The 26,368-nt window shown below is 43.8% G+C and overlaps 1 long non-coding RNA gene across 1 annotated transcript; it reads right to left on the bottom strand.

Annotated features, from left to right (window-relative positions):
* Positions 1-6,507: 6,507 nt before the first annotated feature.
* Positions 6,508-25,659, bottom strand: LOC146079452 (uncharacterized). The gene is made up of 3 exons (XR_014474535.1): positions 25,492-25,659; positions 9,418-9,578; positions 6,508-6,962 (listed from the first exon to the last, which is right to left on the bottom strand). It is a non-coding gene; the product is annotated as an uncharacterized LOC146079452 (long non-coding RNA).
* Between the last annotated feature and the right edge of the window lie 709 nt (positions 25,660-26,368).

Here is a 26,368-nt window from a genome sequence, read left to right as displayed (position 1 = left end):
GACTTTTATTTCCGAAGGGATTCACTTGTTACCGCTGGTTGGATGGATATTAGTAGGCGGCAACTGGGCAGCAGTGGGGTTGCTTGCATGTCAGCACAGCATCCCATGGGTCTGTAGCCAGAATTACAAACTATGCTGAACATACCATTATCCATCACATCTTCTGTACTAGGTACATTCTCTCCAAGATGACTCATTCCATTAGGTACAAATTGCTCTGTTCCTGGACTTCCTTTTGCGAGTGACAGATGCTGAGGAGGAGCAATGCAATCACATAGATGCATACGGATATATGAGTGGAATATCACCAAGAACTTATGGTCACAGTAAATGTGACTCAGAATCAGGTTGATAGCATTCAGGAAATTGACACCAATGCAGTGGCAGTTGCAAAATTCAAATAAGAGAGCCACACCAACTGCCAGTAAGTCCTGGACAGGAATGTTTGGCAGCATATGGGTTGGCAGTTGGTGTGGTTGCCCTATTTAAATTTTGGAATGTGCTGCAGCCCTACCTCTGCAACCCCCAACTGCAAGTATAAGCCGATTTCAGTTTCTTCTCTTTACTTACTTGATAGAACCATTTTTATCTTATAAAATTAAAGCTGGAAATGTATAGCGCGGGAGACTATGGCTAGTGTCCAATTAGTTGCAGTAATTTACAGCAGCTAATGGATTCAACAGGGGATATCCAATTAATCCCAATACACTGCATTTATCAGGGATTATGTTTTGGGAGCCTCAGCACCCAAAATAAAATCTGTAATAAGCAGCCGCTGGCACTGCATTAACAAATGGTATCCTTGACAAAGAGAATTTCACTCTCGAAATGCATTGGGCCTGGGGAAGCCGATACTCCGTACACTGCAAAACCGGAAATCATACTATCCGAACTTCCGGTCGCGGGCACCTGACTCGCGGAGGATCGGAACAGGTGGCACATGGAGAAGAAGACTGAAGGCCAGAAGACCTAGGTAAGCTTAGGTAGAGACAGGGAAACCTAGGTCCTTCATTCTAGTGCCGGACTCCAAGCCATCACTATCAAGTGCTTTTTTAAACAACTTATAAACACATGGGAACAGGAACATAATCCCGAACACCATGTGTTATTGAACAATCATGTGTCCTTTTTCAGCTGATAAAAACGGACTTTAAATGCATAGTGCGATAATGAATATGGGTCAAAAATTGTGCCATCAGACCCCTTTTTATGGTCCAAATAAGTTTCTTTTTTTTTTTAGACAATATTATGGCAGCTCGATTCCCCACAACTCATTTAAAGAAAATGCCAATGGAATATTTTGGGAGAAAAATTTAAAACAAATTAAGTGACTGATAAATAGTGATTCTAAAGCAAACTGCTAGCATGATTTACCTTCTAGTTTCAAATGTTAAATCAGGAGATGTTTAATTCATGGTGACAAGTCCACTTTAAATGTTGTTCCTACTCCAAGTGCTATTAATGCTGGACTAATGCAAGCTCAGACATATCACTTTGTGGGTGGGTAATTTCAGTTTGCCATTAAAAAAGTGATACGGTTACATTTGGAACTAGTTTGAAGGTACTTTCCAGGTTTGTGACATAAAACCTGATTTAAACAGTGGAAAATGTGTGTCATTAAAACCTAATAAAATACAAATGTGACTGAGAGCACGACCGCTGCTCAACTGCTGAGAGAGAACCTGGAACAGGCGAATACTTCTGCGTCTACTTCTATAAAGATTCAAAACTGAGTAAGAATGTGTTGTATGTTGTGTTCTCAAATTCCGTTGTACAATATACCTTGATATAAGCCAATGATCAACTCATTTAAACACTGCTGATTATTATCTAAACCATTATTACTTATAGAAAAACAAATGCAAATTCTGCAGTTGAGAACTGTTCATTTTTTAATTAGGAATTAGTAGTATTAAAATTGTTTCATTAAAAATAGTTTAGAAAACGATCAATTATCCTCACACTTCCAATAAGGTTGTGTGTCCAAGCACGCCTCTCCTATGACTTCTCTGTGTATTTATCCCGTATTTTCACCTGGCCAGGTCCTGGAATATCAAGCACACAACGCTCAGGTATCCTTGAAACTGAGCTCAGATCCCCTTGAGGAACCAAGGCATAGGATATTTTCCACTGCAGGTCTTCCATGAGTGTAGCCACCACAGAAAATGCCTTTAAAAGAATCACTAGATTGTACTTAGTGCCTAATTCAGACCTGATCGCAAGGCTGCAATGTTTGCAGATGGACAAAACCATGCTGCACTGCAGATGGGGAAAATGTAACTGTAAAATGTGCAGTGAGAGAGTTAGACTTCATTCGATGGTCGCCGGCCTTCGAATGATTTCACCTTCGGTCAGTCTAAGCTGACTTTTATTTCTATCAGAGACCGCCAAAGAGTGCTACCATCATGTGATGTCAGTCGCCCCCGGCAGGCATTGGTCCGTCTGCATACCCAGGAGAATGCCCAGCGTATTCATGTTGACACCAATAAAATGTTGGGTGTTCCCCTTCTCCAGCCCTGTTTCCACCCCATCTGCCCCGGCCCTCCCTCCCCGCAACAAACGGCCCGGCTAGTGTGTAACTCGCTGAAGTCGTTTGGTGCTGGGGTTTTGCAAACCCCGACCATTGGGGCTGAGGCCCAATTCAGACCACTATAAATGATCCAAAATCGGCCCCTAAATCTGTGACTCCTCTACTGCCATTCTTGTTAATGCAATTGCAATGTGTAACTGGTAAGGCCGATAGCACTGAGCAATGCAATGCGATGCAACTCCCGTGGGCATCACATCTCACATCGTACTGTTTGTACTGCCTACGGATTGCATGCCGTGCGATCTAGCCCATAAGACATGCGATTCTCGCACCGTGTATGGGGGCCTTTAAAAGCATTGCCATGCCTCTTTAGTAGCTTATTCTATTATTTTATGCTTTACCTGTTCTGCTCAAAAGTTGGCCAATGATGTGTGCTAATGTCAATGGCCAGGGAAGCACTGGCTAGTATCAGAGCTTTAGAGTATTGACATACTCATACGTATGAACCCAACGCTTCATGTGGGCATTATACAAAGGTGCAGCATATATGTTATATTATATATATTGGAGGTCATTCCGGTTGACCTCCACAGCTGCAAAATTTGCAGCTTTGCGGTTCACCTCAATGCTGCCCATATGAACGTCTGCCCCCCCCCCCCCCCCCCATCGAATGATTTTGCAAGCGCTCGCACATCTAAGTCAGCCTCTTTTGACCTTAGATCTGCGTCACCCTTGTACGGGCACCCTTGCAGACACCCGCCTGCACCCATGTCACAGCCGTATTAGCATGGGAATGCCCAGGGTTTACATGCCCATAAAGTGTTGCACGTTCCCATGGGTGCTACCCCTCACTGCCACTCTATGCCCACACTGCTAGGTGCGAATGGGCCACGAATAAGCAATTTGCCATGCCCAATCGCACAAAGCAGCTGCACATGCGTATAAAACATCGCTCCCCTGTGCAAACGCGCAGGGAAGCGAATGAATCAGAATGAGGGCCATTGTGGCAACGCTCGGGGTAATGATGCTGTCTCCTGGGGTAGAAGTGTGTACTTTCTTACAGAGCCCAGTCCATGGAGTGTGGTACAAAAAGCCTCAGATATTTTTTATTTGCAGCAAAAGTAAAAATAAAACAAATATGAACCCGGAGCCCGTCTGACTCTAACTACACAAAAAGTGTCTATGGGATACATTTATTAAAGCTTATAAAAATGAAAAAGAGGTGATATTTCCCATAGCGACCAATAAGACTTATATGTTTGAACACATAGGTAAAAAATAAAACGGGTCACAAAAGATTGGGCAGAGAGCACTAAAAAGTTTATAAACCCCACTATACTGATCTAACCCTTCAAAATAACATACATACAATTTATACAAGACATGTTGCAGAACCTCTTTAGAAGCAGCCTAACACTTTTTGGGCACTACCTGCTTCATTCCCATGACATGGGGGGTATCATGCTCACAAAAGAGGAGAGGGCTTTCCCTGTGCCCCTCTTGTCCATCCCCAGCTGCCACTCATGAGCATGTTTCCCTGCATTTTATCCCTCTAGTTCCTTAGTTTCTCCTTAGTGGTGGTACTATGCCGCCACTATGCCTGGCTCCCACTGTATCTTCTGACTTGCCTGGACTTTATTTTGTGGTTGAATGCTCGGCTAACTCTTGCCCTCCCTTCTCCACTTCCTACCCTCCCTCCCCTCACCGATCTTTTTCTCCTACCTCCGTAATCCCCATTTTCTGGAAGGTTAATTGTCCTTTTTCGGTATTCCAGTGGAATGCCTGCCCCTGAACACAAACCCTGGAATTAATTATCCCAGAAATTCCATCCTGTTTATTGTTCTTATTAAGATGTTCAATGCTGTTGCTTTCTGATCATCATGTATAGGACTTGAATTATTACTGTTTGTTATTGTTGTTACTCATCTTATGTCCATTTTATAACACACATATATATATATATAATAGGTTATAAAAATACTTTCAAATTGTGATTTCATTTGTTCTAGTTTTGCGTAAATGTAAGGAAAAAGCAATACACAAATGTGTTTCTGATGTGATACATACCCATTGAAATGTATTGTGTTTGAATATACATATTATGTAACCCATATCCGATATGTATTTTTAACATTTTAATCATAAATAAATTGAACTAGTAGGCTTCCTAAAAATGCAACTGCAATGCAATAAAAAAATGCAAATCAATATGGAAATGTTTTGATTGGCATCTAAAATGCATTAGTCAAACGCTAGAAGGTATGTACCCCCGTTCTAACTCTCATGTTTCTTTCCATGTTATACTAAAATTTAGTCTCTATTAAATTTATGGCTACTAACCATTAACAAATTTCCAAAAAAATATCTGTATAGCTCCAAATGTAACCTGATCTCTGCACAAATGTGTTATTAGGTAAATAATAATAACAATAATAATAATAATAATAATAATAAAGGATGATGATGATGATGACTACGCTCTATCTCCTATGGGACAATGGGACTCAAGCCATGTTTCAGAGTTTTGATTATTTGCAAGCATGCATAGAAAGTTTTATTTTAAGATTGAATACAAAAATATTAGTACAGGTTGAGTATCCCTTATCCAAAATGCTCGGGACCAGGAGAATTTTGGATAACGGATTATTCCGTATTTCGGAATATTTTAATATTTCAATGATGTATTTTGAAGTATCTTGCATTTATGCTGTATAAACACATAATATACACACAAATATATTTTATTACCACATAAAATACACACAAATATATTTTAATTGTTCAAAAAACAAGGTTTCAAAACGTGAGACAAAATGTGTGTACTATCTCAGCATTGAATTTGAATGCCAAGCAATCATTGTCTTGCACATATATAGTGCCAGTTACATATCATGTCCCCAGTGGTGCTGTTACAAATGTCCCCAGTGAGTTTTTAGCAAAAAAAATATTTTTTTTTCACTTTCTGGAATGTCCGTATTTCGGAATAATTCGGATAACGGATATTCGGATACGGGATACTCGACCTGTATTAATAATAATCATAATAATATAAGATGTTACATTAATGTATTAAAAATGTTTATCTCTTTCCATTAACACTATTTGGATCTATAATTTATTTACAACAATTGAAAGATTTGCTTGCAGATTATGATGACTGGATCTGAGTATGCTACGTTCTAAAAAAAATGCATTATATTAGTTCTAAATAAAGTTTTATAGGTTTATTATTGACACCATTTTTGAAGTTTAAATCTAAATTATTCATTAATTAATTATTTAAAAAAATTGTGTCTATAAACAAATATTAAGATATTGTAGTTTGTTTAGTAAAACATTCTTAATTTTCATTTTATTTATTAAATTGGATAGGAACCTTGCTATGCCTGACAGTTAGATATGGACAACAGTGATGTGCAGGATTAAAAAAGAAAAATCATTTTTTTACAACAAAGCAAACAAATGTAAATTAAAATGTTTATAACATAAATGGTGAACTTCAAAAATATTTACTAAATAAAATAAATTAAATTTAACCTTGAATTTTCCATTAAGGTCAGATTGCCAATTTGTTAATCAATGAAGTTGCATCCCTTCTATAACGTACTGTATATTCTAATTTTAGTGAAATGACGTAAAAAGGGACAACCTTTCAGATGACCCCGTGTTTATTTTGGATAGTAATATGTATTACTATACTGTCTATAGAAACTTTTAGTGATAGTAAGTGGACATCCTCCAGCAACTGGATTGCACCATGCCAAGATATACAGTATATAAAAGGTGTCCCATTCCACAACATTGATATAACCATGCTTCAAATTTTGTAAAAATAATTAAATATAATTATATTATTAATAGTATTTATAACCATACAAGTACAAATGAAAAGGAAAGGCCTATTATTATTTGTTCTTAGTACTTTATTTCAGACTTCATAATTGTGCATTTATTTACTATAAATCCATAGATTGGATGAATTGCTGAATCAAGTCACGAGAAATCTAGAAAAAAGTTTGTTTGAGTAAAATCACGTCCATTACACATTAGGGAAAAAGAACGTCTTATTTAAGTTCACAAATAAAAATGCAGCACCTTTAACGGTAGCCTAAAGTACGAATGCAAGAACCAATAATAAAATATACCAGCATGGAGCATTTTCGCAGCGGTGCCTGACCTTTAAGACACTGTGCTACTTGTACATAAAATGCTGATTTTAAAAACTGTCAGATAAGATATAGAGATGACATAATAGCTGAGCGATATTAAGTAGGCTCCTAGTAAGCTAACATTATCAGATTTCACTCAAATGGCATGTGAATTCACCAAGGTCTAGCTCTGCTTTTTCTATGCGTCCTTTGTTTCATAATAGATCGATGAAGACACACTGCCCCCTGCTGTCCAATGTTCTGTGCTTTCATTTCTCTTGTTCCTGCAGTAAAAGTATTCTATCACACTGGGAATTTACAGCAAACTAATTAAAAGTTTGGCCAAAGTTCACAGTGAAATTAAAAGATTATTGTGTCTGTAGACCAATCCTGTAGGGGTGAGGAAAATCACCACCCAGCTTAATAGACTTTATACGTTTTAGATTCAATGAAAATCAATGAGATGTTCAGTATAAAGTTACATTCCCTTTTGTGCAAAATATTGTGTATGTCAATTACAGTGTCCTTGTGTTGTTATATAGCCGCACATTCTGGATTCATTTCAGTGCTTTCCAGCTTGTAAGGGTCATTTACGATAATTTAAAACGGCAAGACAAAATAAGTTTCGTGAAATCGTGTCTATTTTGTCGTGACTGTGACCAATGTTGTATATATTGCCAAAGGTCATGGAAATATTCACATGGGTGAGGTGTGTGGGATTGTAAAATGTTAGGGCGGTAGAAAATAGGGAGATCCAGGCTGTTCGTAATTATCATTGGGCCAGGGAAACTGGTATGATGCCAGTCACACGATACATGATTCTGTTTTGCAGAACGCGTGTGTAAAGGTGGCCATACACAGGTCTGAGACTCAAGTCGGACCTGTTTTCCCGTGAACTCCCCTGGCAGTTCCCTGGGAGGGCTCATCTTCCATGGAGCTGTCGGATCAATTCAAGGGGAATCGGATATGATAACCGCCATATGCCGCTGATGATCTGATTCCGATATATCATACGTGCTGCATGTATGATCTACATGATCGGATCTGACTTGATGTCAAACACCTCTGATTTGGCCCGATTTAATCCGATATATAGACCCGATCCGTCAACATTGGATGAAGTCGGACGAATCGGACCAGTATATGGGGGCCCTATCTCTTAAATCACAGGGTTCCCTGATAATGTCTGACTACTGGGGTTTTTAAAAGTACTTATTGTCTCCAGGCAGAGCCGGCCCCAGGCATAGGCATGCTAGGCAATTGCCTAGGGGCAGCAGTTTTGCCGGGGTCCGGGCATTCTGATCAATATTACTTTGCTCGCCACCCGCCGTCCTGGAACTGCAGCCGCCGGCTCCCAGCTACAGTGTAACTTCTGCCCGGCCAGCCGCGATGCACCGCCACGTGATGCATGATGACGCAGGCCTGCTCTGTGCTCACGCAGCCCACGCTGACACTAACACTCTGTCCTACCTCCGCCAGCCGCCTCGGCGCATGCTGGGAGAAGGAGGAGGGACAGCAGTCAGTGTCTGATGTAGTTCCCAGCCCCTCCTGCACCACCCATCAGGCTTTCTGATTTCCTTACCTCCTTCAAGCGCACCCTCAAAACCCACTTTTTTCGACTAGCCTATCCCTCCTCCTAACCTCTTTTGATCCTCCTATCCTGCCTCCGTTCCCCTCCGTTCCTACTTATCCTATTGTTTTTCGTTCGTCCACCCACCTATTTTTAGTATGTTAACTCTTATGAGTAGGGTCCTCCTTCCTCACGTACTAACCCTACCTCTTTACCTCACCTGTGCTCCTGTCCTGTTCTTCCCTTCCTCTACTTCATCTTCAGTCTCCTCGACAATTTTGACGCCTACTTCTGAACTGATGCTGATTTTAGTTCTACCAGCTATACCCCTATTTATACTGTATTTTTCAACACACCCTGTACGTTACCTTGTAATTTGTTTTTTGTTTGCTATGTACGACGCTGCGGACACTTTGCGGTGCCTTATAAATAAACGTACTACTACTACTCTGTCTCCAGGGCCAAATTTCATATAAAGCCAATGGGATTGGGAGAGGCAAGTAATTAAGTATTCTTTCTCCTACATGTTTCGGAATGAATAATAAATGGACTCCTCAATGTCAGTGCAATTATATTTGTTATGTTTAATTATTTCAGAGTTTGCAGTTGCAATATACTTCTGGGAGAGCTTATTTGCAAGATAAATAAATAAATGTATATACAGAACAAAACCATTGACTCAGGCTTGATAAGGTGTGAAGTGGTGGATAGTGGCTGCCTTACCCACAAACTCCCCTGTTAGCTAGAGATGATACCAACAATATATGGACAATTTTGGGATAGCGCCTTCAGAGAGAATATAATCTCCCAAATAGATCTTTAACCGGATATCAATTTTTAATCCAAATAACGTGTAGAAGTCCATAAAAAAGTTTTTATTAAGAGTCTGTTTTTTTAGCTAAAATTCAATGTAGACTTTCCAGTGTATTATTGATGTATAACAAGCTGAATCACCCAACACGTTTCATCTAACATCAATTATATACTGAAAAGTCTACATTGAATTTGACTATGACCCCCGGTCATAGTGGACTGTCATTGAGTTGGCACATGACACCGGTACTCCGTGGGCATTGGGGACTTGTACTGTGGGGGCACAGGTAAAAAAAAATACTGTCGGGACTGGTCACTGATACTAGAATGGGCTGATAAAAAGGGGGAAAACTTACTGATGTGAGACATACTGTATGGTTACAAGGTAGTGGTGCTGAGGAAAATTTTGAACTGCTACTGGTGAGGCCAAAACTGAAGAGACAGGTACAGTAGTGCTTGAACGTTTGTGAACACTTCAGAATTTTTTGCTGAAATCTGGCATAACAATACACCCGTCCTGTACGTAAATAGATTAAGAGAACATAATCAAACAAATGAGACAAAAAAATGAGACCTGCTTATTTTTTTTAGGAAAATGACAGTGGGCCAATTCGGGAGTGAAAGGTAAGCAAGAGATATCTCCTTCCGTCCTGTTTTAATAAATGGCACTAACCTGCTCTGTATAAATGTTGATGAATAGACCTCGAAATAAACAGAACTGGGCAGAGGGTCTTTATGTCATTAATGTAGCCAAGGTTCCATATTAGCTTGGTCACTCTCTTGTATGGATAAGGTATATCGCCATAGCTAAATAAATTGTTCTGTTAGATGACTAGTGATGTCATACAGAATTTACGCCCTCGTCTATTAGTATGCAATAAAAGTCACCATAGGATATTTCCAGTCTCCTTGGTGTCTAAAGAATTTGTACCACTTGTCTAAGTACGGAATTATTAAGGTCTGTTTTAAATTAGATTTTTGGGGCATTCATCACAGGTCAGACGTGAAACTGTAAGAGGCAGAACTACATTTGATAAACTAATTTCACATAAACAGACCACGAGGGATCTACTCTTAGGCATATAATCTATGGTAAAAGGATTAGTCTTTTTTATGTGAAAGCTTTGAAGAACAATCCATAGCATATGTATGTAAAATTGCCTTTGGTACATTTGTTAATGTGATTTTGTCTAAATGTGTTTATGAATATTCTCCACTGATGTCTTGTAACTGGAATAAAGCCTAGGTAGAAACAGGTATGTTTGAAAAGAACCCAAAGTGTACATACCTTAGCTATAACAAAACAATCATACAGTATATAGAGGCAAGCGGGACTGCTGTGGTTTTGTGACATTCGTGCAAGGGGCACAATTATTATTTAGTGCACTCGGCCCCATAAAATTACCATCCCTTAGCACTGGATATTGAAGAACAATAAGGAATCTGTGTGTGTGTGGTTGGGGGGGAGAGCGGGGGGGGCTCGAGGAAAATAAATTCCATACTAAATTAAGAAGGGGATTCTTCACTATTAGAGCAGTAAAATTCTGGAACTCATTGCCGGTGAGGGTGGTTACACCAACAACTATATAAATGAATTTATATCAAAACTGGATACATTTTTGCCCACTAAAGGTGCCCATACATTGTACAATTAGTGTATACAATATTGCATCACATCTCATCGCATTGCATAGGTTTTACAATGCAATGAGATGAGATGAGATTAGATCTAGTACAAAAAGTATGTGCAACATACAATGATCCCATTCCGTCATTCCTAACATTCTGTGCTTTGACATCAGAATCAATGGGCCTTATTCAGATCTGAGCTTAGTACAAATTTGTTTGGAAAATGGGCAAAACCATGTGCACTGCAGGTGGGGCAGATGTAACATGTGCAGATAGAGTTAGATTTGGGTGAGTTATTTTGTTTCTGTGCAGGGTAAATACTGGCTGCATTATTTTTACACTGCAATTTAGCTTTCAGTTTCAGAACACCCCACCCAAATTTAAATCTCTCTATACATTTTACATCTGCCCCAGCTGCAGTGCACATGGATTTGCCCAGTTCCAAACAAATTTGTACTGAGCTCAGATCTGAATAAGGGCCAATGTGTACTCCAAAAGTTGTTAAGGATTGACACTACTTGTGTTTAATATTTTTCACCCTTTCGTTGACCAACACATTTTACATTAAACATATAACATGTACACATGGTGTTTATTAATAAAAGTACAAAACATGTATAGGGTGCGCATTTTACAGTAGTTGGTCAATTTATAAAAAAAAAATGTACATATATTTGGTTCCTTGCAAATGGGTAATGGCCATTTTATACCGACAGCTCCAGGAATCAAGATGTCAATCTAGCAGCAGGTGGGTGGGTGATATATGGGGTGATCAGGTGGCAATATAATTAGGAACTTCAATGACTGTATGTGGGTGGACGACAGGACCACAGGCAGACAGGAAGACTAGGTTTTTCCTGTAAAAAGCGGAATGTCAGTGGGTGGGTAGTATCCCAATATAAATTAGAATGCTGCTGTACGTTGTTTGCTCTCTCTCAGCACTGTTATGGTCCACGGCCACTAAATATAAATTGAGGGGGTTTCCATCGTTTCATCACACACAGGGGTTTACTAAGATAGGAGTTCTATTGAGATGGGAAGTTGCCCATAGCAACCAATCAGAATGTACTTCTAATTTTTTTTAGCACATTCTGGAAGATAATAGATAGAATCTGGTTACTATGGGTAATAACTCATCTTCAATAGAAGTAAATAAACCACATAGGACTATCAATTATCTTTTCAGCAATTTTTCTTACATAAATAAACATGCATACTTTTATTTTGTATTTGTATCTCTGCTTGACTGTAGTTCAAATGGCAAATTTATATTTAGTATATATTCACAACACTGTAATCTGGTGTAAAACTGTCACATATTGTACTCTTACAGAGCAGGATGCATCCTGAAACATGGGGGTTTATTCTAGTTCATTCTTTCTGACAAAATCCTTCTTAGATGGACAAAACTATGTGCACTGCAGGGGGGCAGATGTAACATGTGCAGATAGAATTAGATTTGGGTGAGTTATTTTGTTTCTGTGCAGGGAAAATACTGACTGCTTTATTTTTACACTGCAATATAGATCTCACTTTGAAGAAAAAACCCCACCCAAATCTAATTCTCTCTGCACAAGTAACATCTGCCCCACCTGCAGTGCACATGGTTTTGTCTATCTAAGAAGGATTTTGTCAGAAAGAATGAACTAGAATAACCCCCATGGTGAGCTCTGCAACATAAACTAAACCTATATTGTTTTCATGTGTCTAATACCACATCAGCTCTACAGTCAGTCCACCTGTAAGCAATACATGGCCACAAACAATTCTAGGTTTGATAAGATTAAACCTGGTAATAAACAGGTCTTCTTCTATTCCGCAGTTCTTTACATAGCATATTCCCTACGACATGTACATGCACACACACATTCAATCTTGGGTTAATTTTGTTAAGAGCCAATTAACCTACCAATATATTTTTGGATTGTGAGAGTAAACCTGAATATCCGGAGTAAACTCACGCAAGCACGGGAATAATATAGAAATGCCATTACACCATCCGTGCTGCCCCGAAGAATATGTGGCACTACAGTGTGATGTCATGTGTATAAGGGGTACTATTGTTTGTTGTAATGTGTATAAGGGGTATTACTGTATCGTGTAGTGTGTGTATAAGGGGTACTACTGTGTTTTGTAATGTGAATAGGGGTACTACTGTGTGACATAATGTGCAGTAGTGCATTATTCACATTACTCCACACAGTAGTACATCAGACAATAGTCCTCCTTATACAAATTATACCACACAGTAGTATATATTGTACACATTATAGCACATAGTAATAATCTTTATACATATTTCACAACACAGTAGTACCCAATATACACATTATATAACACAGAAGTCCCTCCCATTCATATTACACCACACACAGAGCTGGTTAAGACTTTGGGAGTGCCTGGTGCACTAAAAACAAGGGGGCCTCTTATGATACAATATAAAAGGCCCATACACACTTGACGATTTTCACCTGAAAATCGGTCAAAACAGGCGTTTTGACCGATTTTCAGATGAAAATCGATTAGTGTGTATGGGCCAGCGACCCCCGACTAGCGATGATGCGCGCTCCCGCATCATCGCTAGAAAGGTCTTTCATCTGCTGGTTTTACCAGCAGATCCAGCGATGATGGATGGCTTGTCATCCATCATCGCTGTGTGTGTACGCTGCTGGGCTGAAAGATTAGCCACTTTCAGCCCAGTGGTACGCCCTGCTGCCGCCCCCCCTCCCCTCCCCGCCTGTCATACTCACTTGTCCACGCTGACGCTGCCCAGCTGAATCGCTATGTCTGGCTGGCTGCTGCGGCGGCTGGCTGCTGAAAGCCCTGCTCCCCGCCTGTCTTACCTGCCGTTCCCCGCCCCGCTGGTCACCTGTGCGCGTCCTCCCGGGTCAGGCCACATGTGCAGCTGATGCACCCCCCGCCTCCCTCCGTCCTGCTCCACACGGAGCAGCACTGGCCACCAATGTTTTTTTTTTGTAAGCCAGTAATATATAGATTTCTGGCACATGCCAGCAATCTATATATTACTGGAACCACTGGGCACCAATGACAACCATAAGCCAGTAATATATAGATTGCTGGCACATGCCAGCAATCTATATTTTACAGGTACCACTGGGCACCAATGACAACCATAAGCCAGTAATATATAGATTGCTGGCACATGCCAGCAATCTATATATTACAGGTACCACTGGGCACCAATGACAACCATAAGCCAGTAATATATAGATTGCTGGCACATGCCAGCAATCTTTATATTACTGGAACCACTGGGCACCAATGACAACCATAAGCCAGTAATATATAGATTGCTGGCACATGCCAGCAATCTATATTTTACAGGTACCACTGGGCACCAATGACAACCATAAGCCAGTAATATATAGATTGCTGGCACATGCCAGCAATCTATATATTACAGGTACCACTGGGCACCAATGACAACCATAAGCCAGTAATATATAGATTGCTGGCACATGCCAGCAATCTATATATTACTGGAACCACTGGGCACCAATGACAACCATAAGCCAGTAATATATAGATTGCTGGCACATGCCAGCAATCTATATATTACAGGTACCACTGGGCACCAATGACAACCATAAGCCAGTAATATATAGATTGCTGGCACATGCCAGCAATCTATATATTACTGGAACCACTGGGCACCAATGACAACCATAAGCCAGTAATATATAGATTGCTGGCACATGCCAGCAATCTACATATTACAGGTACCACTGGGCACCAATGACAACCATAAGCCAGTAATATATAGATTGCTGGCACATGCCAGCAATCTATATATTACAGGCACCACTGGGCACCAATGACTTAGTTATTAGCCAGTAATATATACATAGCTTGCACAGGCCAGCAATGTATATATTACTGCCCACCATGGTTTAAATAGAGCCGGAACGGGTCATAACTGCGTTCCGTCAGTTCATTTTGGAGGCGGAACGTCCGCTCACATTGCTCTGCTGTTTGTACCTGCCTGCATCATTAAAGGAGACAGCCGGCAGAGTGGTGGTAAACCCGGCTGTCTCAGAGCAGGTCCAACCATCCGCTGTGCGGCTATTTTGAATGACACGCCTGCTTGCAACTCGCAAGCCACCGTCGCCTGATTGGCTGCGAGTCGCAGACAGATGGACCTGCTCTGAGACAGTTGGATGACCCCACCGCTCTGCCCGGCGGTCTCCTTTAGTGATGCAGGCGGGGACAGACATCGGGGCAAGGTGAGCGTAAGGATGCAGTGCACATAGCATGTTACCCCTGGCACCGTACATGAAAACCCTAGCAATGAGCATGTAGGTAAGCGGCAGTTATGTGTCATTATATGTAATGAGCATTACGGTGTGTGGCATATGTGTAATGGGCATTACGGTGTGTGTCATAATGTGTAATGGGCATTATGGTGTGTGGCATATGTGTAATGGGCATTATGGTGTGTGTCATGTGTAATGGACATTACGGTGTGTGTCATAATGTGTAATGGGCATTACGGTGTGTGTCATATGTACAGTGGCGGATTCAGGGGGGGGCACCCTGGCACGTGCCCCCCCTGTCATTTCATTTTGTAGCTGAGGTCCAGGGCTTTCCAACGAGCCCAGCCCCGTGTCTCTAGCCCCCCGGGAACTGGAGATATCGCCTGGCAAAGCTGTAACGTTTTTTCCCCATAGGATAATATGGGACCCTTCAATTCGGACCCCCACCCGGTTCCGACGGCTGCCAGTTCCGGCCCTGGCATCACAGAAGCTTGTGGTTGATCTCATTCAATTCCAATCGCTGGGCCTTCAAAATGTTACCAGGCTGGTCCATATCGGTCAATTGGTTCCAGAGATATTGCGCGTAAACCAATTTTTTTATTTTTGAAATGTAATTTCATGGCTGTTCATGTTCTTTGAGGGCAGATTACTCTGGAACCAAACGTTTCAGTTTTACTGGACCCAAATCATTTAAAGCCCACTCAAAAGTTCTTCAATATGATACTTGTCTCATGTAAATGGGTCAGCTGCTTCCGAAGATATAGCCGGTAAATGAGATAACTGGTTAAAGGGGAGGGGGGGGGGGGGAGAGGTGGTTTTCTCTCCCCTCACCATAGGTGTGCGCACAGGGGGTGCCGGGGGTGCACAGGCACCTCCGCACAATATCAGCACTTCCTAATGACCGGCAGTGGCAGTGCCCCCTCCCCCGGCCGCCTAGCAGTACCTGCGCTGGGCTGGGCTTCTTCAGCAGTCAGCAGGACCTCTCCCCCCCTCCCCTTTAACCGTGATTGGGCCACGCCCCTGCCTTTTCCTGTGCCCGGGTGAACTAGTGCAGCTGCAGTAGTAGTGAAGTAGTGCAGCTGCAGGCAACCTAGCAACCTGCGCTGGGCTGGGCTGGCCTGGGCTCCTTCAGCAGGACTCGAGGTTCCAAAAGCGGGCGTGGCCACGGAGGGTCTGTGATTAGGCCACGCCCCTTCCTTTTCCTGTGCCCGGGTGAACTAGTGCAGCTGCAGTAGCCCTGTAGCCTACTGTTCTGTGTCAGGCTCACAGGATGGCTCCTGGCTGAAACCTAAAGGTAATGTATGCAAAGATTGGGGAGTATGCCATTTATTGTGAGGGAGTGGGCTGTGAATGAGAATGTAGTAAAACAGGGGGCCTGATTAAGGATCACTCACTAAGCATCAATCTTTTGCTGCCTAGCAAGCGGAACACCGCCCACGAATAACTGGGAAAACTGTACTGTCCCTGCTGTATTGTTACCTGCCTGGCTGATGCGGTGACCAGTGGTGCCGCTGATGGCTGCCTAGGCGCTGTACAGCTCGGCGGGTATTTCTTCCCTGTGTGATAACTGTGCTGTCTCTGCCTATATTGTTAACCACCCGGGGGTCCAGTTGTGCGGATGATGGCTGCCAAGGCACTGCGCAGCTCAGCGAATATATGTTCCCTGTGTCTATATCACCCAGGGTACATCTAGTGTATACATATAATACATACATTAGTCACTATGCACTGTGTAATGTGACTATAGGTCACTACGTGCAAATATTCGTCACTGTGCTGTGTAATGTGACTATGGGTCACTACGTGCGAATATTCATCACTGTGCTGTGTAAGGTGACTATAGGTCACTACGTGCAAATATTCATCACTGTGCTGTGTAATGTGACTATAGGTCACTACGTGCGAATATTCATCACTGTGCTGTGTAATGTGACTATAGGTCACTACGTGCCAATATTCATCACTGTGCTGTGTAATGTGACTATAGGTCACTACGTGCGAATATTCATCACTGTGCTGTGTAATGTGACTATAGGTCACTACGTGCAAATATTCATCACTGTGCTGTGTAATGTGACTATAGGTCACTACGTGCGAATATTCATCACTGTGCTGTGTAATGTGACTATAGGTCACTACGTGCAAATATTCATCACTGTGCTGTGTAATGTGACTATAGGTCACTACGTGCGAATATTCGTCATTGTGCTGTGTAATGTGAATATAGGTCACTACGTGCGAATATTCATCACTGTGCTGTGTAATGTGACTATAGGTCACTACGTGCGAATATTCGTCACTGTGCTGTGTAATGTGAATATGGGTCACTACGTGCGAATATTTATCACTGTGCTGTGTAATGTGAATATGGGTCACTACGTGCGAATATTGGTCACTGCACTCTGTATAATTTGAATATGGGTCACTGCGCACTGTATAATGTGAATATCTGTCACTACGCGCTGTGTAATGTGACTGTGGGTCACTGCGTGCTGTGTAATGAGAATATGGGTCACTATGTGCTGTGTCATGTGAATATGGGTCACTGCGCGCTGTATAATGTGAATATCGGTCACTAAGTGCTGTGTAATGTGACTGTGGGTCACTGCGTGCTGTGTAATGTGAATATGGGTCACTGCGTACTGTGTAAAGTGACTATAGGTCACTACGTGCGAATATTTGTCACTGTGCTGTGTAATGTAACTATGGGTCACTACGCACTGTGTAATGTGATTATGGGTAACTGCCAATGTTCCCTCTAATTTTACGAAGGCTTTGTGCAGAAAAAGATATTGGCTGTGCAACTTTGGAAGGAAATGTACATTTTTTTGCGTCACATAACGTATACAGGCCTAGGTTTCAAGTTCTGTTGAGTTAATAAAGCAATTTGAATGTTTACAGACTTCACACACCACACATTGGCCCTTATTCTAATTCGGACGGTACGGCCCGCGTGCGGCCGTACCGCCGATGTTTTTATTCTGCACATGCGCAGAGGTCAATCTGCGCATGTGCAGCCCCCTTCGCCGCAGACGTATTTCGTCCGCCGCAAAGGGGGCATATAGGGGCGTGAGGGGCTTCATACCCTCATTTCCCTATGTGTACGCCCCGCGTTTCATGGGCGTTCCCATGCAAACGCGGGGCGTATGCATGGTAATGAGGGTATGACGCAACTCATGGGGGCGGAAAGCTGACGTCGCCGGATGTCAGCTCTCAGCCCCCATACAAGCTAGCACACGGACGATTGTCCGTGTGGTCTCAGCTTGCGGGAGCTGCTGGGGCGTGCGGACCTGCCTTCGATGGTCGACGACCATCGAATGCAGGGGGCAGCTCCCACCATGGTGGAGGCGTACGCCTCCACCATTTTTATGCGGATCGCCAGCCGTCCGTGTACGGACGGCCGTGGCGATCCGTCTCGTGGGCGGGGATTGGTTTGTGCGGCCAGAGCACCGTGTGCGGCTCTGGCCGCACCAACCAGAATAAGGGCCATATAGACTATAGCAGTGATTTTCAACCTTATTAAACTCGTGGCACACTAAAACAAGATTTTAACCTTTGTGCGCTCAGTTGTAATGTCTGTGCACGGGCTCGGCGATTTGTGTGCGCGCGCGCACACGCGCACAGCTTAGAGGGAACACTGGTCACTGCATGCTGTGTAATGTGATTATGGGTCACTACATGCTGTGTAATGTGAATATGGGTCACCATGCAGCCATTTTCCCAGTGGTCTTTACCGCTGCTCTGCCGGACCGATGATGAGGTGAGTAGAATTAAATGGGTGAAGGGTGTACAGCGTGTGGGTCCCCCAGCGATACTTATGTGACATCATATGTAATAGCCATTACAATGTGTGGTATAATATGTAATGGGCATTAGGGCATGTGGCATAATGTGTACTGGGCATTCTGGCATAATGTACAATGGGCATCAAGGTGTGAGGCGTAATGTGTAATGGGCATCACGGTGTGAGGAGTAATGGGCATAGTGGTCTGAGTCAATGTGTAAGGGGCATCATAGTGTGAGGTGTAATTTATTTATTTTATTTATTAACAGTTTCTTATATAGCGCACACAGATTCCGCAGTAATGGGCATCACAGTGTGAGGTGCAACATGTAATGGGCATCACAGTGTGAAGCGTAATATGTAATGGGCCTTACAGTTTGTGGCATAATGTGTAATGGGAATTACAGTGTTTGGTATAATGTGTATTGGGCATTACGGTGTGTGGCATAACGTGTATTGGGCATAATGGCATGTGGTATACTATGTAATCCCTATTATCCCTATTTTACAAAAATTTGTCAAGCCCTGGCATAATGTGCAATGTCAATTACTGTGTGTGGCATTATGTGTGATGGGCATTATGGTGTGTGGTATTATGTGAAATGGGCATTATGCTGGGTGGCATTATGTGGAATGGGCATTACTGTGTATTGCATTATGTGTGATAGGCATTATGTTGTGTGGCATTATGTGTAATGGGCATTATGGTGAGTGGCATTATGTGTAATGGGCATTAGGGTGAGTGGCATTATGTGTAATGGGCATTAGGGTGTGTGGCATTATGTGTAATGGCCATTACAGTGTAAATTTTCGACGCGCACTGTCCCTGTTTCTGGTGTGTGTGATGGGAATAATTAATCCTGAAGCCCATATACATAAAAAAGTCACCTATTTAGTTTGCATTGATGCCCAGTAGGCAGTGATGGACATGCCCAGTAGGCTTTGATGGACACGCCCAGTAGGCGTAATGAACACGCCCCTCCAATGGTGCACCCCCTAAGAAAATGGGCTGCGCACGCCTATGCCCCTCACCCCAGAAAATGCAGGGACTAGGCTGGTGTAAAAGGGGCCAACCTGGGAATGCATTTTCTGGTGAGAAAGGGGTATTCTGCAGTGCTCTGAATACAGCCAGGCTCTGCCACTGTCAGTGGCTATCACTTCTGCCTGGCGGCGGCTGTCCCCCATTTACCGGGAGCATGTATTCCCCCTTGGCAATGAACATGTAATCCCACATGGCAACGAGCATGGAACCTCTGGCAATGAGCATGGAACCCTTGGCAATGAGCATGTAGATAAGCATCACTTATGTAGCATAATTTTTAATAGGCATTGTGGTGTTTGGCATAATACATAATGGACATAATGGCGTGTAACTTTGGCCCTTATTCTGGTTGGTGCGGCCAGAGCCGCACACGGGGCTCCGGCCGCACAAACCAATCCCCGCCCACCCTACGGATCGCCACGGCCGTCCGTACACGGACGGCTGGCGATCCGCATAAAAATGGTGGAGGCTACGCCTCCACCATGGTGGGAGCTGCCCCCTGCATTCGATGGTCGTCGACCATCGAAGGCAGGTCCGCACGCCGCGGCAGCTCCCGCAAGCTGAGACCACACGGACAATCGTCCGTGTGGTAGCTTGTATGGGGGCTGAAAGCTGACATCCGGCGACGTCAGCTTTCCGCCCCCATGAGTTGCGTCATGGCCTCATTACCATGCATACGCCCCGCGTTTGCATGGGAACGCCCATGAAACGCGGGGCGTACACATAGGGAAATGAGGGCATGATGCCTCTCACGCCCCTATACGCCCCCTTTGCGGCGGACGAAATACGTCTGCGGCGAAGGGGGCTGCACATGCGCAGATTCACCTCTGCGCATGTGCAGAGTAAAAACATCGGCGGTACGGCCGCACGCGGGCCGTACCGATCCGATCAGAATAAGGGCCTTAATGTGTAATGGACATTATGGTGTAAATGTTTAATGCACGCCTTTGGTGGACAATGTCCCTGTTTATGAAGCGTATTGTGAATTTTGGCTTAATCTGTGTGCCATTATGTGAATTCTGGCTCAATCCGTGTGGCATTCGGTGAATTTTGGCTCAATCCGTGTGTAATTATGTGAATTTTGGCTCATTCCATTTGGCATCATGTGTAAGGGGGAAGTATAATGGGGTCTGGTATATTGTTGCATAATGTGTAGAAGTTGTTTATGGTGTTGTAGACTACACTCAAGGACACACCCCTGTTGAGTGGCCACACCCCTTTTCCGGAGCGCGCCTTCGGCGCGCGCACAACTACATCCTTCACTTTTGTCGCCATGGTGGGCTTGCGTACTTTAAATACCAGGGCCTATTTTTAATCCCATTCCCACCCTCTCTCTGCCGCTCTCTTAGCATGTACACTGGCACCACGGACACCGCCCTCCCCCAACCCAAACCCTCTTTTATCATGGTGCCCCCCCTGTCATTTTATCCTGGATCCGCCCCTGCCACTGGCTGTGATGAAATCAGCCTGATCGGGGCTGGAGCTGATGTCACACACCCTCCCTAACGCCTGTGCTTTCCCCGGACACACCTGCAGTTATCTGGCACTCCCATAAAACGGTCGGTTACCACCCTCCAAACGCCGGCATCCTGTCAATCATCTTGTGAGCGGTCAGTGATTATAAAAAGTAGCAGGCCTTTATCGCAGTACGACCACGCACATGCGTGCTGCAACCCATGCGCATGAGTCGTCTATCAATAATCGGCTGCGTTGTGAATTCGTATAGCAGCGATCAGGTCTGAATCAGGCCCATAGAGCGGTATACAGGCCCTTATTCAGATCTGATTGCAGCACAAATTTGTTCTCAAAATGGGCAAAACCATGCTGCACTGCAGATGGGGCAGATGTAACATGTGCAGAGCTAAATTTGGGTTGGGTGTGTTGAAACTGATCTATATTGCAGTGTCAAAATAATGCAGCCAGTATTTACCCTGCACAGAAACAAAATAACTCACACAAATCTAACTCTCTCTATACATGTTACATCTGCCCCACCTGCAGTGCACATGGTTTTGCCCATTTTGAGTGCAAATTTGTACTGCAATCTGATGTGAATAAGGGCCACCGGGCGGAGTAGAATACAGTGCGGTATATAGAGCAGGATTGGTACAATGCAGATACAGTGCAGATTAGATATAGATTGGGATTCTTCCCGTACAGCGATGGGAAGGTCAGGCATCACAACCACCAACACCTTTGGACTCTAGTTGGAGGTTTGTGATCACATGTCTTCTCTAGTAGGCAGAGATGTTTGCTGGGCTTTGACAGGTGAAATCTCTTAAAATCTCTAAAGGGGGAGTAGGAGGGCTTGCATCATCATGTGAAGTCCAACCACCAATCATGAATACAGGCCAGGGCCTTAACCGTTCCTTGCCACTCCGTGTCGTACATGGCACATTGGCAAGTTTACGTTTCTCCTCCAATGATCTTAATTTATTTTTTTGGGTCCTTTTTTTACTCAATTTTGGCTTTTTGGCTTTTACATCCCTGTACTTTGACATAGGACATCGGCCTTGGCAGACGACATTGACGGCATACAGGGCAGCCATCAGAAATTGTGGGGCCTGGGACTGACAAAATAGGCAGGTTCCCCCCACCGTCTATTGTTACACCAAATATTTTAGTCAGATATTTTGGCAGAACTCCGAAAGGAGATAATGCACCAGCCAATGAACTGTGTTTGAAAATGACATTTGGGAATTGATTGGCTGGTGCTTTTTCTCCTTTTTCACCCCACCACACCGGCTTCCTGTCAATCAAATAGGGACCAATTGCGATGAAAAATATCAGATTTTTGTTGCGGTTTGGCGACAGGCATGCGTACTGTAACTCGTATGCATTCACAGTCACAGAAGTCTGAGTAACCCCCAATGTGCAGGGCATAATTGTGCAGGGTTTAATGTGCCGGGCGTAATGTGCGGGGTATCACGGCATACCTCCCAACATGGCCCATTCCAGCAGGGCCGAAATTCCCTGTTCCTGGACTTCCTTGCCAGTGGCAGAGGTGGGGCGGCAACACAGTCCAATATTCAAATAAGGAAGCCACGTCTGCTTTCAGTGAGTCCCAGGCTGTGATATTTGATGTGAAAGTTGGTGTGGCTCCCCTATTTGAATGTGGGGATAAGCTACCGGTGCCTTATCGCCACATTATGTCACATACAGTAACATACTGTACTGTACCTTCCAACATGACATTGCAGGAGGGACACATTTTCTCTGTTCCTGGACTTCCTTGTCAGTGGCAGTTGCAGCTGTGGGGCTGCAACTGCCACTGGCAAGGAAGTCCAGGAACAGAGCAGTTTTGTCCCTCCTGCAATGAGTCATGTTGGGAGGTATGTTACTGTATGCAACATAATGTGCGGGGCAATACTGTGAGGGGCATAATTTGTGGGACATAGGGCCTAATTCAGCACGGATTGCTAATCTAAGTAGATAGCCATCACCCAGACAGAACCCACACCATGCAAATCTGCAAGATAATTTGCAAAACTACCACAGATCGCTATCCTCCGAAACCATCAAAAGGATTTTAGCCATCTGTGAACATGTGAATAGCTCTGGGGCTTCACAGAGTGATGATGTCACAGAGCGATGATGTCACAGAGCGATGATGTCACAGAGCGATGATGTCACAATGCACTACTGATCACATAGTCTGAGCTGTTTGGCTTTGGGCTCATATCTTCACAAGAACTGGATGAAGGAAGAAGTTCTCCGTGAAGATGGGCTGTTGTCTTAGCAAGTGCTGTGATGACGATGATGATGTGCAGTGCGCTGCACCTGCAAGATCCCAGAATGCCGATGTCTGCGATAGAGACGGCGATTTCACAATTGAAGATCAGGGATATATCTTATGGAAGATCATTTCCTCACGACCGGCGTTTAGCCACAGAAGGAGAAGATGGCTCAAGCGCCATAGGTTTACACCTAGACTGACCCCCATATCTGAGAAGGAGGAGGAGCTGGAGGTGTCCGATGTGGAACACGATGACACCGGAGGAGAAAGTGTTGGCCCAGGGAGCGGCACAGTGGCGCCTGGCACCGGGCACACAGAACTGGAGGGATTTGACCCCTATAACAACATAATGTTGATGCTTATGCTATCCTGGCTAATCAGACTGTATATATATATCCGCACTGCTGCAGATCGGCGGTGAGATGGACAGTGTATACCTTTGTGTATTTTTGTATATATTTGTATATATTTGTATATATTCGTATATATTTGTATATATGGAAATTTGTAAATATTGTACATAATTATAGATAGGATATTTATCTATCTATCTATCTATCTATAGATAACCAAATTACAATAAAACCTTGTACAATAACAGTCCGTGCAAGATCCCAGAATGCCGATGTCTGCGATAGAGACGGCGATTTCACAATTGAAGATCAGGGATATATCTTATGGAAGATCATTTCCTCACGACCGGCGTTTAGCCACAGAAGGAGAAGATGGCTCAAGCGCCATAGGTTTACACCTAGACTGACCCCCATATCTGAGAAGGAGGAGGAGCTGGAGGTGTCCGATGTGGAACACGATGACACCGGAGGAGAAAGTGTTGGCCCAGGGAGCGGCACAGTGGCGCCTGGCACCGGGCACACAGAACTGGAGGGATTTGACCCCTATAACAACATAATGTTGATTCTTATGCTATCCTGGCTAATCAGACTGTATATATATATCCGCACTGCTGCAGATCGGCGGTGAGATGGACAGTGTATACCTTTGTGTATTTTTGTATATATTTGTATATATTTGTATATATTCGTATATATTTGTATATATTTGTATATATGTAAATTTGTAAATATTGTACATAATTATAGATAGGATATTTATCTATCTATCTATCTATCGATAACCAAATTACAATAAAACCTTGTACAATAACAGTCCGTGCGTGCGTGTGATGTGTGTGACACAACCCTGGCGCACGCGCTGCTGGCGCACTCCTACACAGACACACATCCAGCAAGTGTTGCTAATTTATATAGCCAGCAATTGTGTTGATTTCATTAACGTTTTTTACAGCCGCACAATGTGACATAAAGGCTCCGACTCAGCCGCACAGTGTTATAGTTATTGGTACTGATAACCGCGACGCCATAAGACGCTGCTAATGCTGAACACAATCCTGCTACATACAACATGTAAAGAGATCATGTGTAACAAGGTGTAACATCCCCCTACTGTACAGTACTCATACCTGGGAGAAGCCCGGAGAGAGGAGTTCAAGCAGGGCTGGACAAAGCTTCGTTTTGGGGGTGGGGCGAGGCTGGCGTCACCAAGCCCCACCCCCCCACGACCGACAGCCACATTAATTATCGGGTCCGTGGATGGGGGAAGGGGTTAAAATGACGCAAAATGCCGCGATTCCTGTCATTTTAGCCCCACCCCCTCTCCGCGGACCCGCAAAATTCTGACATTTTTACCGCAGGTAAGGGGGGAGCAGGGGCTGTTGCTACAATGCGGGAGACTTGCCCACCTTCCCGGGGGGCCGGGAGGGGGACCCGATTTGCGGGACCCTCCCGGCCATTCCGGGAGGGTAGGCAAGTATGACATTACTGTAGGTATAACATGTCACCCCAGAGGTCTGTGCCCTGTATAATAGATAACCATGGTCACATCTCCCCGGCCACTGTTACAGTGTTCCTCAGTAACATACAGTGTCACACTCAGATCAGTCATTACTTTTTGCTGTCATTTCTGCCTATGTCTGGGTCTGTTGGAGGGGCCTGAGTCCTGCTCCCCCCTCCTCCGCTGCACGGAGAGTGGAAACCAACTGCCACTGCAACAGCCTCTCTCCCCAGATCAGCACACGCTGCTCAGTACTATGGGCCTAATTCAGGTTGGCTCACAAAAGCAGAATCTCTCTCTAATGGGAAAAACCATATGCACTGCAGGTGGGGCAGATGTAACATGTGCAGAGAGAATTACATTGAGGTGGGGTGTGTTCAAACTGAAATCTAAATTGCAGAGTAAAAATAAAGCAGCCAGTATTTACTCTGCACAGAAACAAAATATCTCACCCAAATCTAACTTTCTGGGCATGTTTCATCAGCCCCACCTGCAGTGTACATGGGTTTGTCCATGAAAGGAGTTTGCTTTTGAAAACCAACCTGAATCACCCCCTATGTACTGAGCTGGGGAGAGAGGCACAAATCTAACTCTCTCTGCACATATTACATCTGCCCCACATGCAGTGCAGCATGGTTTTGCCCATTTTGAGAACAAATTTGTCCTGCAATTGGGTCTGAATTAGGCCCTGTATTTGTCCAATGAGTAGACAATCCTATCCAATGTTCCAATACAAATCTGTTGGACAGGACAGGATCCCCAGCAGCCAATGGTACACATCGGTGTATGTACAGCATCACTGGTCTATCAGCAAGTGGAGAATAATGTGTATAACTGACCAGGGTCCCACAGCCAGATACACCTCCAGGTATGGGGAAGAGGTGACAATGTGGCCGGTGTATAGATCTGGGGGTGTATGGCTCGGAATATGAGGGTATATGGGGGTAATATGGGGGTTTATAGTGGTTAATAGAGGTGTATGGCAGTATAT

The sequence above is a fragment of the Crinia signifera genome, chromosome 5 (genome assembly GCF_055691185.1).
Source record: "Crinia signifera chromosome 5, ASM5569118v1, whole genome shotgun sequence".
NCBI classification, from domain to species: Eukaryota; Metazoa; Chordata; class Amphibia; order Anura; family Myobatrachidae; genus Crinia; species Crinia signifera.
Note: the sequence above shows the minus strand (reverse complement) of the source record. Positions and strands in the feature narration are given on the sequence as shown.